The sequence below is a fragment of the Suricata suricatta genome, chromosome 7 (genome assembly GCF_006229205.1).
Source record: "Suricata suricatta isolate VVHF042 chromosome 7, meerkat_22Aug2017_6uvM2_HiC, whole genome shotgun sequence".
Classification (NCBI taxonomy): Eukaryota; Metazoa; Chordata; class Mammalia; order Carnivora; family Herpestidae; genus Suricata; species Suricata suricatta.
Genome location: NC_043706.1, coordinates 7,302,234 through 7,320,220, shown reverse-complemented (window position 1 = coordinate 7,320,220; position 17,987 = coordinate 7,302,234). Strand labels below are relative to the sequence as shown.

The 17,987-nt window shown below is 39.3% G+C and overlaps 1 long non-coding RNA gene across 1 annotated transcript in view; it reads left to right on the top strand.

Moving 5' to 3' along the window:
- LOC115296590 overlaps positions 1-17,987 on the top strand; it is a 171,219-nt gene that overhangs the window by 77,720 nt on the left and 75,512 nt on the right. Inside the window, exons 3-4 of the long non-coding RNA XR_003910938.1 lie at positions 13,333-13,490; positions 15,248-15,410. This is a non-coding gene — a long non-coding RNA (uncharacterized LOC115296590). The remainder of the gene's footprint in view (positions 1-13,332; positions 13,491-15,247; positions 15,411-17,987) is intronic.

The window sequence follows — 17,987 nt, the reverse complement described above, 5'->3', positions numbered from 1 at the left end:
TGCATTACTCATAAGTTTCCATATTTCCCAAAGATTTTGGCAAGTGGCAGAGAAGAAACTTATGGGGTCCTATTAATACAGTTGAAACGAAGCCAAGTGCCAAATTTTAGTGAATGCAGAGGGGGTAGAAACGAGTTTATACAGAGGCTAACGGAAATATGCTAAACAGTTTCACATGGCTGGTTGATCAGTTATCAGCCTTTCCTTTGCAATGGTCTTCTTAGCTTGGAAATCAAATGGATTTTAAAACAGGCATTTAAGAATGAAGAACACGTGTCTTATTCACTGAAAATATGGGGAGCTCACCTCCTTTTTTTCCAGTTCCATTCTCTGTTCAGTTAAATATGTAGCTGCCAATGGGGAGATCCAAGGATGGACTGAAATTTTTCAATATCTCATTTTTGCACTAGCATATATAGGCTTCTGAACCAGAACATCGTTGTGAAAATAAAATACCTCTTGATATTGACGGTTTGGGGACAACCGAAACCCATAGTGTTTTAGAAAACTGAAATAGACTGTTTAAAGAAGAATTTTTATTGATAAACACCCATTCAAATCCATTATTTATACTGCAAGCTGAAATCTGACCAAAGAACCTCTTCTCTTAATTTCCCAAGCGACCTCATAAAAGGTTTGGGCTAACATTCTCTAATTCCAAAATCCAAAGAAAATAAATTTTATCCAGATGTCGGGCTTGGAGATGCATATTGCATTACCAACAAAACCGAATATTTGTTTTTTGGAAAATCTTAATACTGTATATAACTTAAAGTAAAGGTTAATATCTGTTTCTTCTTTCTTGTCCAGTTCCTTGTTTTCAGCCTCCAAATGCCACTTTCCCACTTCTGAGTCTCTGGCCTTTCTATGTTTGTCGACAGTGCGCATGATTAAAATGATATTTTCATATTTCAGTGTAGTTGGAGCTCCTTAAAGCAGAGGGTTGTAAGTGCAAAAAAAAAGATATGCAGTTCCCTAATGGCTTATTACCATCACATTTGCAATTCAGATCAGCCCTAAATTGACTGAAATTTTTAAACACATAGCAGGCAGTTTAAACTAATGATTGTCTGGAGGTTCACATCTGACATGAACTAAGCTTCTGTTCAAAACAAATTGCAAATAATTCCTCCCTTAGAGTCAAAATGTCACTTTTAAAACTCCATGTTATTGCTAGATTTTTGTCAGTTACATACAAAAAAAAAAAGAAATCTGCTTTTATCGTGGGTATTCTCCCTTTGAAAGAACGGACTGACACCGTTTTCCTATTTAAAAAAAAACACAAACAACAACATGTATCTTTATATATATGGCTGTACATCAGTTTCGCTAGGAATCGCCCCCTCCTCCCCCACTTTCCCCTTCAAAAATCCTAATTGTAAAGTAAAATACCCTTGGGGCAGTGGTAGGCCCAAGTTGCTTAGCAACCCTCAGCAGGTAGCGGGGATTCTGTGCAGATGTCCTGATTCTTTCCTAAAGAACCTTCTTATTACTGTTTGTGTTAATCTTTAACCAGGCTTTTAAACCTCCGTCTTTGCTCTGGCTGTCTCTTGTTGTTAGATTGAGGGGCCTACTCAAATGTTGTCCCAGAGGTAATGGTATTAAGGGTGGCAATTGAATGTTTGAAGAGTGATAAGCCCTAAAAGGAATTAGAATTGCATGTTCCAACTCACCTCCTTTTACGTTCTTAAAAAACCTCGTGAAAATTGTACCCTAATAAGAACAATGGTTGGTGTTGACACACGGCCTAAACCTGCTTTTGCTCCCGGCTTGTAAATAAGGTGAGGCCGCCTCACTCTAATTGTTGCTTTTCAAAAGCCCCACGTTTTCCTGCAAAGACCACTTAAGGAATTCATTTAGAATTTGTGGATAGCAGTTAGACTGATTCCTAAGTCGCTTGATTTAATTATACGAGAGCTAGGTATGGATGGGTGGATATAAAGACAGATTTAATAGGGCGCTGGGGACTCTCCCTCTTGGAGGAAGCGTTTCGGTTTCTGTTGGGGGCTTCCTTGGCCTTGAAATTGACCAGTTCTTGAAGGATATATCAGCGTTATGTGACAAGGGAGGCACATTTAACTTTAATTAGCATAGAGACCTCATCATTTCCTCCGCTACGAAGTTTGGACAGATTTCAGGGACCGCCCACCGCTGTTATTAACCAATGGCGGAAAGCTCATAAAACATTTTAAAATAAGGCTGTTCCTCCATTTCCATTAGCCAACAAAAAACAGCGTGAGGAAGGCACATCTTCAGGTCGTTTCTGAGGTCCTGTTACTCCCTTTCTCTCAGTAGATTAGAAAAAAGAAATCATCACGGATGATTCACTCCCAGGACCTTCAGTGCGTGTCATTTAAAAGGAATTTAGGCCTTTTTCCATCATAGCATTTGGTTACAGACCTGGTCTTGTTCAACATAACATGTGCTTAATAATACTGGTTAACTGACTTGGAAATTGGAGAAAGGTCAGAGTATATAAAGGAGATAACATTTTCGTATTTTCCGACCTTATTGAAGTTAATCTATATAGATATAATCTTCAAATTTTGGATTACATACACATATTATTATTAGCCTCCTATTTCTGAATTCCATTGATATTCTCCTTTTTGTCCGAGGGTGTTTTAAAAATACTTTGATCTTATGTATAAAACAAAATAGTAGAACTTCCTCCAAAGTTCAGTAGTTGTTACTGCCCAGCATCTACTAGGATGTGTGTGGACTAGTTCATTTTTATTATTCCAAATACACCAAACATCAAACCTGGGAAACGCACCTTATATTTCTGCTGGAGAAACTGAGGCAGGGTGCTCATTACCCACATTTTAGACTGCCGTGTTTGGGTGCCTGCAAGGTAGCGCATCAGACCAGACGGGGCACATTCAGGGTGCTGTGGCCCTAGACTGGAAGTCCCGTGGTGACGGGGAAGTGTCCCCCTGTCTATGGCAGCATTCACATTTCCGCCGAGATCCGTTTTGCATTCAGAACACTAGCTTCTTTTTTCTTCCCAAGGAACGTTCGCCACACCATTTAGAAGTGATAAACCCTCTCTGTAGTTTTGATTTGTCTGCTGTTTAAACCCCAACCTCTGTCTTTTATCTTTCTCTTACCCTGAGATAAATTATTTTGTTACATGGATGATTGCCCAAGTGGGTCAATTAAATTCTTAATACAGTTGGTGTTGATTACGATTTTTCTAATGAAAGTATCTGTGTGAAATCTTCAAGGCAACTGATAAAAGTAAACCCCTTGATGAATTTAAAAGAAAATTCAGGGGGAAAAATAAGACTATTGATAAACATGTTGGTAGATTTCATCCTATCAAAACTTAGTTTATCAAATAATAATTCGTCAAATGCCAGTAGAGGGGAATATCAGTTTAGAAAAGGGGATTTGAGACTGTTTATTCCTGGATCGTAGAGCCGTTTTTGTGGGGTTTGGCCTTTGTCGCTACAGGTAGAGGGAATGCAGGTGCCATGCCTTTGATCAGCAGGTGCCATGTTCCTGTTATATCAGGCAGGTCTCTGTGTCCCCTCAGGGCAGACTGCTCTGTGGACTTCATGCCTGCCTGCTCCGCATTTATGCCCAGGATCTGTAGCCTCAAAACCATCAATCCACATGCCAAAACTATAGCCCGAACCCTGTCGGGTGCATTAGGTTGGAATGACCCATTGTGGTTTTTAGGGCTTCCGTTGAGGTTCATTTTTTAGGGACAAACACACATTTTTAATGTTTCCAGCCCCATCCCTCGCCCTCACTCCCATCGTCAGTTTCCTTTTCTTTCCTTTCCTTTTCTTTTCTTCTTTAGATAAACCTAGACACAAATAAAACCCAATAGATTTTACTCTCCTAACAGTATATTTGCTTTAAATGGAAAAGATCCTGTGATTTGTTTGATCTGATGTTTTTCACCCGTGGCTCTACTGCGATTTTGGACGTCATTGACACTTTGGGCAGCGATTCTTGGTTGGGACTGTCCTGTGCATGAGGGCGTGTCTGGCAGTACCCTGGTCTCTCCCCACCAGATGCCGGCAACACCTCCCCCAGTTGTGATGACAAAAAATGTCTCCGGGCATTGACAAATGTCCCTTGGCCCCCCCCCCCTCCCAAGCAGCCGCTGGTTTAGTCCTTGCTACAATGTGTGGTGACTAGGCCAGCCCGTCAGCATCAACCATAGACTTGTTAGAGACCCACAATCAAAATCTGTGTTGTACTGACATTTCCCAGGTGAGTTCATATGAACATTAATGTGTGTGGGAAGTACTAAGTGGGTTCCTCATCTTAAACAGAAGTTTGGGCATATTCGGCTGAGACAGCACAGTTCTAAGGGTTGAAATGTCATTGTAGCAGAATCCTCAGTGTGCAAGGTAATGTATATATGGGCAAATGTACATAAAGCAAGCACTTAAAATACTTAAGAAAAATAAAAGGGCATTGACTAAAAAGCACCCCCCCAGTAATTATCATACTGTCTTAGATTTTGATCCACTTTCTACCATATGATTATCAATTAATGATACTTGGGAAATATTTCTGTATCTCCCAAGCTAACTGATACATAACACTACTAATAATGAACCCTGTAATTTATCAGGTCTACATTATGTACTAAGTGCTCTACTAGGTGCTTTCATCTCAACAACAGATCTGAGGTATTCTCCTCATTTAACTGATGAAGAATCTGAGACTTTGAGAATTTAAGTACCTTTGTCCTGATCACAGATTTCTCCAAAGTGAAAGGCCCAGTATCCAGCCCCACGTCCTTGGCCATCTTCCTATTCCGCCTCTCCTTCGAAGGGGAGAAAAAAAAAAACCATAATGAACATTTTTTTCCTTCTAATTATGCCTATACAACATCCATACAGATTCTCAGCCCCAGGAATGAGCAGGGGGGAAGAACCATTATTTTTCTTTAAAGCTGTCTTTTGTTCTATCTTCTTAGACAGTGGTCTCATTATACCTTGGGAATGTCTGACCGTAGCCAACAGCTTGAGGTGAAGAGCAGCTCCCCATTTCTATCCCTGTGCCCGACAGTTAGCGGTCCACAGCAACAAAGCCACGTGGTACCTTGTAAGAGGCCTCCTTGGCAAAGATCGTTTTGTCTCTTGTGTTTGAAATTTGCCCACATAGCGCGAGGAAAATGAACTGTAGACTCCTTAGCTGGCCCAAGGTTTAATAAGTATGCACAAACTGAGGAAGAAAATTAAATATGGCATTTACATGATTTAATTGGAAACTAATACCTCTGTGATTTTTTATTTTCCTTCATTAGAGAATCCCTCTCCTTTTGCTTCTGATCCTTTCTTCAGCTGAACCTCTTCAACTGTATCACCAGCCTATTTTTTATTCAACCTATATTCCTTCATACGGTATCCCCGGCCTCCTTTATCACCATGGTGACACCATGTGCTTATGCCTTTATTAAAAATTTATCTTAAATAGATCTTCTAGGAACTAGTCTTTTAGGCAATGACAGTTTTTCAGTTTCAAATCTACCCTAATGTCCAGATACTGGGAATTTGTGTGCAAATATTCTTCCACTATTCCTATAAAGGGAAATAAAGCAAAATGTTTAAAATTAGCTGCTATTTCTGCTACTTATTCATGGAAAAGACATTTTATATGCATTCCATTCTTACTTTCCAAGCGCACTTGGCACACATTCTTTCTAAAGAAGAACTTTCTGTAGGCTTGAATTAACCTATATGATCACCTATTATTGGCAAATTTTAAACTTTTAAAAAAGTGTCCAGAATATATCCTATGGAAGAAAATCAGAAACGCTTATTAACGAAGATTGACATACATCAAGTTGGGCTTGCTTAAAGCTTAAAAAGCACATAGATGTCCAGCAATGTGAGAAAGAGGACCTAATACTCTAACTGTATGGTTGAACAATGTATGTTTCTTAAGAATGATATTACAAATAATTTTAGTGGCCAGAAAAGGACTCTATGTTAATTTAAAAAGATACAAAATGTATTGTGTGATAAGATTTCTATCCTGATATTTGTATCTATAGCTTTTTAGCTAAATATTTTTTGTTATATATGTATTGATCTAATTATGCAATTGAGTAAATGCCACATATTAAAAATGGCCCTACCTGGTTGATCCATTTATGGGTGATTTTCATCTTTCTAAAGCTTTTCTCTGCTTTCTGCAGTTTCTTTACTAAGGATGGAATGCTTTTGAAATCAGAAAGAAAAAAAAGAGTAGTTAAATATAAAATTAATTCTACCTGGATTGTACTAATATGATTAAGAGGTTCCTGGGATTTGCATATTTTTCTTACATTTAAAGAGTCTTTTGTTACTGAAACTACTCTTAACCTGGTGCTTTTGTTGTAAAAGAGGGTTTCAAAACAATTATTCCAGATGAAGGACGGAGACTATTGTCTTCACCATGGATAATGAAAAATGAGTTACAACGAGACAGGAACAAAATCAGGGGACATTGTCCCAAGAGTGTGTAAATTAAATAGCTAATCTTCCAAAAGGTCAAATCGGGAGTCTGCAGATGAGTTTGACAATAGAAAAGATTGCAGGGATATTTTTCATTATAATTAAACAAAAATGCACTTAAATAAAGCATAATGTAAGAAGGTGCTTTTCTATACGGATATGATTAATGGGTATCTTTGCGGGGGAAATTCTCCAAGGATGATGTTGGGGTAGTAAGAAAAAGGCACAGGATTTGACCACAAGAAACATGGATTCTAGATTTGACTCTGCCATTGAGAAGACTTGGACCCGTCATTTCCTATGACCTGGGTTTCTCCACTCATAATCTATAAAGGGTTTGATTAGACGCTATCTAAAATCCCTTACGGTTGAGAGTCTGACTAATTCTACTGTGTCATGTGTTCGTGTAGCCCACATCAGGTGCTGGGAGTTTACATTTCTGAAACTTGGGTCAGTGTCCTTGCCGATTCTTGGTGAAAACAGCTGTGTAGGCATCCCTGGCGATGATAAGAACTCTTTGGTGGTCACTCAGCTCTGTTACTCTCTCCAACTCAATGAAGCCGAGCGAAGCACACAAAATCTATCCTGAATTCCCACCAAACACTGCTTTTTCACTTGGAACACTATGTGCACACGTGGAAGTATTTCATTTCATCTTTTATAAAATGCTAGTATAAATTTGTCATAAGGGCCAACAATAGCCATTCTGTTTTATGAATACAAGAATCTGCTAAATATATCAGCTGCACACTTGTATATATGAACACATGTATTAAAAAGCTACTTAATTGTCAAGCATAGATTAATGTGTTACTTTTTAAAGCAACTTTATTGAAGTACAATTGATAACAAAGGGCACATCTTTTAAGTATATGATTTGTAAGTTTTGATGCTAAGATCCTCATGTAATCCCTCACCAAAGCCCAATTAATAACCATGACCTCACCCCACACTGCTGTTTTGTTTCCCAGGGTAATGTCGCTGCAAACTCAAATGTAGTATTAAGTTTGCTTCAGCTTTATTTTTTTATTCTTTGCAATGTGGATATCCAATTATTCCCGCACTGTTTGTTAAAATGTTGTTCTTGCTGTCTCTTAAGACGCTCTTAAAAAGCATTTGATGAAATGTGTGGGGTTTCGTCCTGAAATAAACAACTCTGTTCCATTGATATGTTAATTCCACGTTGTCTTGATTTCTATAGTCTGATAGTAAGTCTCAACATTAGTATAAATCCTTCAAATTTGTTCTTTTATTTGTCTTAAAGTAGTTTTATATACTTTAGATCTTTTGAATTTTCACATAAAATTTAGAGTCAGCCTGTCAATTGCTAGAAGGAAACCTGCTGAGATTTTTATTGGCAAGGCACTGAATGTCTAAATCAGGCTGGGGACATGGTAGGCTGATGATAGTGAGTTTTCTTCTCTGTGAACACAGTGCATTGCTCCCATTTACTTGTATGTTCTTTAATTTCTCTCTGCCAAGTCACGGATTTCTCAGCATACAGGTTTTGTATATCTTTTGTCCGATTTATATTTAAATATTTCCTATTTCTGACACTTATATAAATGATATTGCTTCTTTCAGTTTCACTTTCTGAGTTTTACCAGTCTATAAAATTACAATAGTTCTTTTTTTTCTCTTTCTTCTTTTTAGTATTGATCTTGTATCTCATGATCTTGCTAAACCCGATTTTTAGTTCTAGATTTTTGTGGGTAGATTTCATAAGATTTTCTACATAGAGTATCATTGTATTTGGAATTAATGGTAGTTTAAATTCTTCCTTCCCAATCTGGATGACTCTTAATAATTTTTTCTTATCTTATTGCACTGGCTTAAACCTCCAGGAAAATGTTGAGTTCATGTGGTGAAAGCAGGTGTCATTTTCTTGTTAATATTTTAGGGGAAGAGCATTAAGTATTTCACCATTAAGTATGATGTCAACTCTACATTTTTTGTAGCTATTACCATGTTGAAGAGATTTTCTTATGGTGCTACTTTCCTTAAAGGTTTTTTGTTTTTTGTTTGTTTGTTGTTGTTTTTGTCTTTAAACCAGGAATGGATTTAAGGATATGAGTTTTGCCATTGTTTTTTTCTGCATCGTTTGCAATTGTATGTGTGTTAGTTCATCAGTTAATATGGTGAATGACATTGTTTTTTAATGTGAAACCAGACTGATATTCTGAGATCAACTCCACTTAATTATGATGCATTATCTTAAAATCTTTCAATAAATATATATTTATATTTAGATAAATATATATTATCTTAAAATCTATTATATTTTAAGATTATATATACACATGTATATATGTGGTTGGATTTGATTTGCTCCAGGGTTAAACGCTTTTTGCATTTGCTTTCTCTTGGAATACTAGTCTGTAGTTATATATTCTTGTAATATCGTTGATTTGGGGCTCAGAGTAATGTATTGTCACAAAATTAGTTGGGGCATATCTTTTATTTCTTCTCTCAGTATTTGAAAGAACTGACCACTAAAAATCCATGTGGGTAAAGAGTTCTCTTTGTGGAAAGACTTGAAGTTACAAATTTAATTCCTTAACAGATACAATACAATGTTACACAGACTATTTCTTCTTCTGTGGCCTTCAGTAGTTTGCTTCTTTTAAGGAATTTGTCCATTTCATGTAGTTCTCAAACTTATAGGCATAAAGTTTATAATATTTTTACTAGGTGTTCCAGTAAAACACCTGGTAAATTACTCTCAGCTTAAAATCTCTTCTTTACCTGCTCTGCGAGAACGGAGCGTGAAACAGGCCTCCTTTGCCGCAGTTGTGATAATAAGCTTTGTGAAAAGAAGGCACTGGGGGACATTACTGAGGAGTGAATTTTCTTCCTGGTTCCTGTTGGGAGGCAGTGCTCCATGTACATTTTCACATTTTTGCAGTGAGGCCTTTTGAGCAAAGCACTCTGGCACCTGAGTTACAGGATGATTGAATAGAACTATAAAGATAGAGGTACCCGGGGAGAGAGAGCGATTTATCTCCCGAGGGTCACTGGTTCGCATTTGTTGAAACTCCAGGTGCTTACATAGAAGGGGGAGGAGGGGATCTCCAGAGAGGGTTTGTTTATCTTCTGGAGCAAAGGTCTTTCTGAAGGGGAGGATGGCTGGTATGCCAGCAGCCCTGTCTACACTTGGAGTTTCTTAATTTCAGAGTTCCTCTCTTGTGGCGCGCGGCGCATTTTTATGTGCAGGGTACAGGTGCTGCACGGCATCACAATGCATTTGCGTTTGGAACAGTTTCCACGTGTGGAAAGAGCATGGGATGCTCCACTGCATCCCTTGGGGTGAGTGCAGACGCATGAGGGAGGGACGCACTGTTGTGCATGCAGAAGGTCTCTCCCACGAATAAGAGACCTCACATGCTCACGTGCACCCCCCCACCCCCCTTACTGATGGCGACGGCCTGTGCACGTGCAGACATCTGGGGCAGGCTGACGTTAGCGTGCAGGGCTGGTGATATTTCAGCTTGCTTACAGGTGCAGACCTGGCTCTGCAGTGCGCTGCTGTGTTGCATCTTTGCCCTTGAACCCCCACTCGGAAGACTCGGTTCCTCGGAAGCGCGCTGCCTCGGCCACTGCGGTCCCGCGGGCACGGGCACCGTCTGCTCCAGGTGTCACTGAGCCGCTCTGATCCGCAGGGTCCCAGCACTCCAACGTCCTCTGCACAATGTCCCACCAGCTTCTTGCCATCTGTATTCCCTGGGGTCGTTCTCCACAGCCTTCCTGACACAGACACTGCATAGACCTCGCTTTTTATATATTTTTTTCCTGCATCTACTGCAATTGCATGTGTGTGTGTGTGTGTGTGTGTGTGTGTGTGTGTGTTCATCAGTTCATATGGTGAATGACCTTGACTTTTTTTAAAAGTTTATTTTGAGAGAGACAGAGAAAGTGCACGTAGGGGCAGGGCAAAGGGAAAGAGAGAAAATCCCAGGGTCAGCACTGTCTGCGCAGAGCCCCATGCAGGGTTTGAACTCCTGAACCATGAGATCGTGACCAGAGCCCAAATCAAGAGCTGACTTCAACTGACTGAGTTGCCCGGGCGCCCCTTGCCTTGATTTTTAATATTGAACCAGACTGATATTCTAGGACAAACTCCACTTTGTTTAGCACACCACCCCTTCAGTGAGTGCCCCCCACCCCCCGCCCCATACCATGATTCCTCCTGTACTCTGGCTCACCAACACTGGTTCACGTGCATCTGTGAGATTGTGGTTGGTCATTTCCTCCTTCCCTCCCTCCTTCCTTCCCTCCCTCCTTCTCTCCCTCCCTCCCTCCCTCCCTCCTTCCCTCCTTCCTTCCTTCCCTCCCTCCTTCCCTCCCTCCCTCCTTCCTTCCTTCCCTCCCTCCTTCCCTCCCTCCCTCCCTCCCTCCCTTCCTTCCTTCCTTCCTTCCTTCCTTCCTTCCTTCCCCCCCTCCCCTTAGCCCCTGGGGGCCGTTTCTGGTTTAACCCATCTACTCTGTCATGGGGTGGTCTGTAAGATCAACTTTTCCAATAAGGTCTGTATTCAGGTTTGAAGAAGGCAGGACTTTCAAGTTTATTTCTCCTTGAATATGCTTCCTCAGACTTACCTTTGTTTTTTTCTAGAGTTTTCCTTACATCTTTATCATTGCCCTTCATTATATTCTTTCTTAGAGTTAGGCAGACTTTATTTTTGAAAGACTTATGTTAGTTGGACCGCGCCGTTGGTCCATAAAAGTACCGTGACCCTACAGCGCCGTAAGGAGATGAGCTCCTAAACTCCGTCATGAGTTATTATTTATATCAGAACTTCTCTGTCCAGAGGACTCTGTGTGTTTTGTGTCCTGATTAGATTTGGACTGATACTTGATTTATAAAAACAACATTGTAACTGACATACAATAAAGAACACATATGTAAAGTGTATAATTTAGTACATTTTGACATACACACACACTCATACCATCAAGATAGTAGATATATTTATTAGCTACATTTTTTTTGCAGTTTTATTTATTTATTTGGCAGGGCGAGAACAAGTGGGGAAGGGGCAGAAGAGAGAGGGAGGGAGAGAATCCCGAGCAGGCTCCACACCAACAGCACAGAGGCCGACACAGGGCTCGAACTCACAAACTGTGAGATCAGGACATGAGCTGAAACCAAGAGTTGGTGTGTCACTGACTGAGCCACCCAGGCGCCCCCAGCCCCAAGCATTTCTTAATGTCAAATGGTACTTTAGTGATCACGTAAAGAGAAACTGGTCCAGGGATACATTTAGTTTGGGTTCCTTGTATCACTTTGCCTGATTGGCTTTCCTGTGTAGTCAGGTCAGTGCTGTCACCTTGTTTCAGGAATGACGTCTAGGATTACTTCCGTGTGCGGTTCTCACCTGCTTCTCGATGGGAAGTATCAGAGCAATGTGAATATGTCCCGTGGCGTGAAGCATGGATCTGTGTGGCTACTGGAAGGAAAATACAGTTAACAACATATAATGTTTAGATCCAGGACTTACCTGTGCAGAATTGTTCTAAAGTCTATACTCATGTATACAAACACCTGATAGAGGCTTTTCCAAGTTACTAGCAAAACTTTAAATTACTGATAAATGCATCAAAAAGCAAAAAGAGTCTTTTCTGAACTATTGATAGATAATAACATTTTATTATACCTATGTTCAAGTAGAAACTAAATTAGTTATTTAGCATCTTTACAAAAGAGGGAATCCAAGAGGTTGGGACCAAAAAAATAAAGGCAAAACTAACTGTGGTGGTAGTGTGACATGTTATAAATACAAATGTTTGTTTTCCTTGAGTTGATTATGTTCGTGGTATTGGTCAGCTTGTACATTTTGAAATCTGTTGCAATTTATTAGTTTCTCCCACATATTGATGTTTATACATAATTTTGTAGCCACAAAATTAATACAAATTGTGGACTCCTAGAATGTGTGAGTGTAACGTGAACTGTATCCGTCCCTGCCTGCAAACATTGTTTTACTTGGTCATGAACTAGCAAGTGAATTACGCAGTGCATGATATAGTTTATGATATTAGAGACTACGTACAGATTTTGAGCATAAATATTAATGATGGTGTTGGAGGCAGGGCTGGCCGTGTTGAATATGATAGCAGCGATGGTTATGAATGGCGGTTTTTTAAATCACAGATCGAGCTAAACCCATTAACCACCCTTTGTAGAATTTTCTGACACATCAAAAATTTCCTTTGCTCAAAATTATACCTACTGCAATTTAAACTTACTCCGCCTTTATCCTTACTGAACACTGAGACCTCTGGTGAGCATTTGCTGAATATCTCTTGAGGCAGTCTATATTTCATCAACCCCAAATCAGAGCACACACTTGTCCCCTGTTAGACATTTGTGGTATTAAATAGTATGGTATTTCAAGGTTTATGAAAACATCTAGCTTACTTGCATTTACTTATATACCTCAAGAATTGCCTTTATTGTAGAAGGCACGTGAGAATTAAGTACATATTTCATATACATATAAAAGTATATGAAAACTGTACCGGAAAATTAGAGACAGTGTTATTTTAAAGTAGTGTTTTTCCAGTCTTCAATAATTACGTTGTCTGTCAGGTGTGCTTTTCCATTTAAGGGTTAGCGTTGAAATTGGTGGCTTCAGACATATTTTAGGCTCAAGACAAAGTTGGAAATTCTCTTGTGCTTTATGCCTTGAGAATTTTTCAACACAGCATATAAGTCAACTCATAAGTGTGCTTTCATCATATTTTATTATGACAGTGTATTGTTTTTAGATGTCTATATCTTTTATTCTTCATGTGTGTCTTCCTACTTTGAATTGATTTCTTCTTGTCTCTCCCTTTATTTTTTTGTTTGTTTGTTTGTTTGTTTTTTCAGTACGATTGCCCAGTCCCAAGGCAAAGAGCAAGATTTTCAATAATGGGCTAGAAAAGAGGGTTAAAGGATGGTTTAGAACAAATTCAAGAGACAATGATCCAGTTCCCACTTGCAGAAGGACACATGAGCCGAATCCTGTGGGGCCTGGGGAGGAAATGGTGAGTACTTGCTCTGGATGGAGTATCATTATCCTCCTGTTGTCTAGGAAGATGATTGTTATAATTAGCAACACATGTCATGGGCGGCTATAATTTACCCCGTAGCAACTGATAGTTTACCTTTCTCAGTGGCTTTTTCTACCTAGCCACCATGTCACTCTCCTCTCCTCACCCCTCCATGACAATAAAATATAGACTAAAATATTTATATGTCTTATATGTCAATGTACACTTATAGCAATGATGTGATTATTAATTTTTTATAAGTAATTGAATGGACACTCTCCCAAATTTTAGGCTCTTTAATAGTTAAAATCCTATAAGAAGTTTATTTTTCATTGTTCTCTTTGTTTTCATGTTTTTCCCAATATTTAGGTATTGCTCTTGTAATTCCCCCCCCCCAAATTGTTATTATTTTAACGGTATAGTTTTATATGGATAGAGGGAGGCAGGGACTCTTTTACCTACAAAGCAGTATCTTTTCAAGTGAAAAATGTATACTGAACTTTCTGGCAAATCAAACTGGGGTGAAGATTGGCAAATTAGAAGATGGAATGAGACCACAGTGGACGGGGTGGGGTGTCTGGGGAGGCAGGAACTAAACAATTCCTTGCAGATCTTGTACCTCATAAAACTAAGGATTGTATATTCTGCCTTACTCACCACTACATTGCTGGCACCCAACACCGGTGCTTGGTAAATGTTTGTGACTCAAATAGAGAATTATGTGGCAGAGCTGATCATGTATGTGCACTGCTAGTGCTTCTACTTCATAGTAGGGCATGGGAATTTAAAAACTGAAGAGTCCATAGACTTCTGGCTTAAAACTTGAAGTATGAAAAAAAAAATAAAAATACAGAAATAAAATTTCTACAAGAAGAAGTGAAAATCCATGGGTTTGCATAATAGGTACATAGGAGGGGTTATTAGAGATACTTCAGGACTGTGCCGTATTAATTTTTCTTTCTTAAATTTTTTTATATCTTTGTTTATTTTTGAGAGACAGAGTGCGAGCAGGGGAGGAACAAAAACAAAGGGAGACACAGAATCCAAAGCAGGCTCCAGGCTCTGAACTATCAGCACAGAGCCTGACATGGGGCTCGAACTCATGAACTATGAGATCATGACCTGAGCCGAAGTTGGACGTTTAACCAACTGAGCCCTCCAGGCACCCCTAATTTTATTTCTAAGTGTAGTATAAAAGGATGTTACTTATGGTGTTGAACAGTACTTTTGAAACAGAATTTTAAGATCCTTTGTATTTTATTTGTGGTGTACTTTTTCACCTTCATTTTGAATTTATTATGGTCATCCAACAGAGTTATATGTAACTCTTGAGTTGAATTTTAAAGACAGAATGCAAAGCACAAGAGTTTATAAAGCATCATATAATTAATTGTGAGGCATATTTAATGAGCATGGACCCATGGACTACATGAGAGTCATGATTGTTGAATTGCCTTTAAATGAAAGGAGGAACTCAAGTGATCTTGTGAAACGTGTCACTCTTTGGGACTTCATCCTATATTGAGGTGAACAAGCCGACCCAGTTCATGCATATTTTAAAATAACACGATATTTAGAATAGTAATGAAATGAAAGAAGTCAGTGAAATTAATAAATAGTGGATAAATCTAGGGCAAAGATAAGAGCTTTCCACATCAAGGAGGGATGTGAATAATGCCTCACGATGATAGATTTTATCTGAGTGTCGCGTTTTACAGTAGTCCCCCCATGATCTGCGCTTTGACTTTCAGCAGTTTCAATGACTGGTGGTCAGCCAGGACCTAGGAGCAGAGATGGTCCTCCTGGCCTGCTGTCCGGAGCTCAGTAGCAGCCCAAGGCTGTCGCACTGCCCACGTCATTGACCTCATTGCATCTCGTCATGTGAGCATCTTATCGCCCGACATCACAAGAAGCGTGAGTACAGTAGAATATGATATTTTGAGAGAGAGAGATCACATTCACTTCACTTTAATTATGGCATATTGTTATAATTGTTCTATTTTATTAGTTATCATTATTACTGTGTCTAACTTAGAAAGTGAACTTCATCACAGGTGTGTACGTGTAGGAAAAAGCGTATATAGGGTTTCATTGTATCCATTGTTTCGAGCATCCGCTGGTGGGGCTTGGAACATAGAAGGGGAGATCGCCATTTTTCCTTTACTACCACAATCCCAGAATGAGCAGTCAGCACCTTATTCTGATGTGTCTATTTTGTAGCCTTATGATCCAGATTCATTCTGTATGTTTTCACTGAGACTGTTCTAGAATATTAATGTACTGTTTTAACCGTACACAGTGGCCTTTGCTTAGTGTTCGTTCTCCATAGCATCTCCTAGATTTCAGTATTTTTGACCATTCCTTGCTTCTCAAAACAGTTGGCTTCTGCGGTATTGATTCTGATATGTCTTGTCTCATATGGGTTGCTCCTTATCTTGGTAGAATTCTTTTCCACTCTAATGAATGTACATGTTCTGTAATACCTGTTTCCAGAACATTTGGTCTTTTCCTCCTTTTTAGGGGAATTTCTGTCTTCTAGGCTTCAACCATTTCTCTGTGGACGAAACTATGACAACTTATATTTTTTTCCATGTCTACAATTATCTTCTTGAGACTCCTAGCGTCCAGGGAAATGAGACAGAACTCAAACAATTAAGAGTGTTTTGTGAGATCACAGAACTATCTAGTGGTGTATTTGGAACTCTATAAATAATTGGAACAATGGAGATCTGGTTGGTAGAAATCAAAATGAAGCTGGAATTTATATTTTTATTTTTGCACTAATTTGAAAGAAAATTATTTTCAAAATACATTTTTATCTTTTGTGCTTAATTTCGGAGTTGCTTCCTATGTTGGTGCGTAGCTTTTTGCTAACAGTCAATAAAATATGTACTACATCCAACTATTTTGAAGTAATTAGTTCAGGTACTAAGCAGAGGTACATAGTTTCTCAGGTGAGAGAAAAATTCAATTTATATTTATAGTAAAAGGTTTATTAGTGGCATGAGGGCAAAGTCCATTAACTTATCACCACTTACTGATTTTGCTGTTATTGATTATTGTATTTATGAAGTGATTTTTAAGCTGTATGCTCACAGAGTGCCTGGATGTCAAGTAACACTCCTTCATTTATTATTTTTATAGGATTTTTTTCTAAACATTTATTATTACTGGGAGAAAGAGAGAGACAGAGACAGAGAGAGAGAGACAGAGACAGAGAGCGATCAGGGCACGGGCAGAGAGAGAGGGAGACACAGAATCTGAAGCAGGCTTCAGGCTCCAAGCTGTCAGCACAGAGCCGATGCAGGGCTCAAACTAACAAACCGTGAGATCATCACTTGAGCTGAGGTTGCATGCTTAACCGACTGAGTCACTCAAGCATCCGTCTCTTTATTATTTTCTTTAAGTTTATTTATTTTGAGAGAGAGAGAGAGGGAGGGAGAGAATCCCAAGCAGGCTCTGCTCTGGAGCTCAAACCCACGCACCATGAGATCATGACCTGAGACAAAGCCAAGAGTCAGACGGTTAACAAACTGAGCCACCCAGAAGCCCCAGCGTCCCGTTCACTCGCTGAGGCCTGATGGACGTATTTACATAGGTTCATTTTCCTGATGACTGGAGCCACGGACACAAAATTTACTCTGTACCTTCTAGTTATATAGGATTCCCCATAAATTCTTGATTTTTTCCACCATATTCCTGTACATGAATAGGATTTAGAACAAAAAACTGAACAACTTAAAAACACAAAGAAAACTATGCAAGAGACAGAAACTCGACCCCAAGTTGGGTTTTTGTGTCCTGAGTGAAATGGGACTATAAGACCATGAGTTTGGTTTCTCCGTGTGATTGTGCAGTTAACCTCATTACCATAAGCTCTCCCCAAACCCCCAACTGTTCTTGTCCCCAGAAAACGTGCAGAGTACTCTCATTTGCTGCCTAAAGCTTGGTTTGGCTAGTGAAGGAAATATTTCCAGGCCACCTCTGTGTCCTCGGAAGGCGCCGCATACAAAAGCTTCACAGTTACTTCTGAGAAGTTATAGCATATTTGCTTACCAGGTTAATCTCTCTCGATTTCCTCCTGTTCACATTTGCTTCCTTTTGCTTCTCCGTCATTTCTCCTCTTGTCCACATGTTTGGGTAATGGTTGTCGAGCAGAATGTCAAAACTCTGGATGATTCAGTAGATTTCAACAACATGGTGTTCCTTGAGGAAAACGCGAATCCACAAGGACCCTCTGCTTTGTCTCGGAGCCTTGGGCTGTTTCTTTTGTTCTGCAAATTTGAAGGGACAGTTGTAGAAACAACATTTTCTTCTTTTTTAAGTCATTTTCTAAACTGGAAATATCTGCATAGCTACATACGGCCTTCAATATAGAGGGAAACTGTATTGGACAGTAAAGAAAAGCTGTTGGTGGAAGAAAGAAATACCTCAAAATGATAAGTGCATCTGGCAAGATGAAATTATTAATGTTAGCAACTATTTTCAATA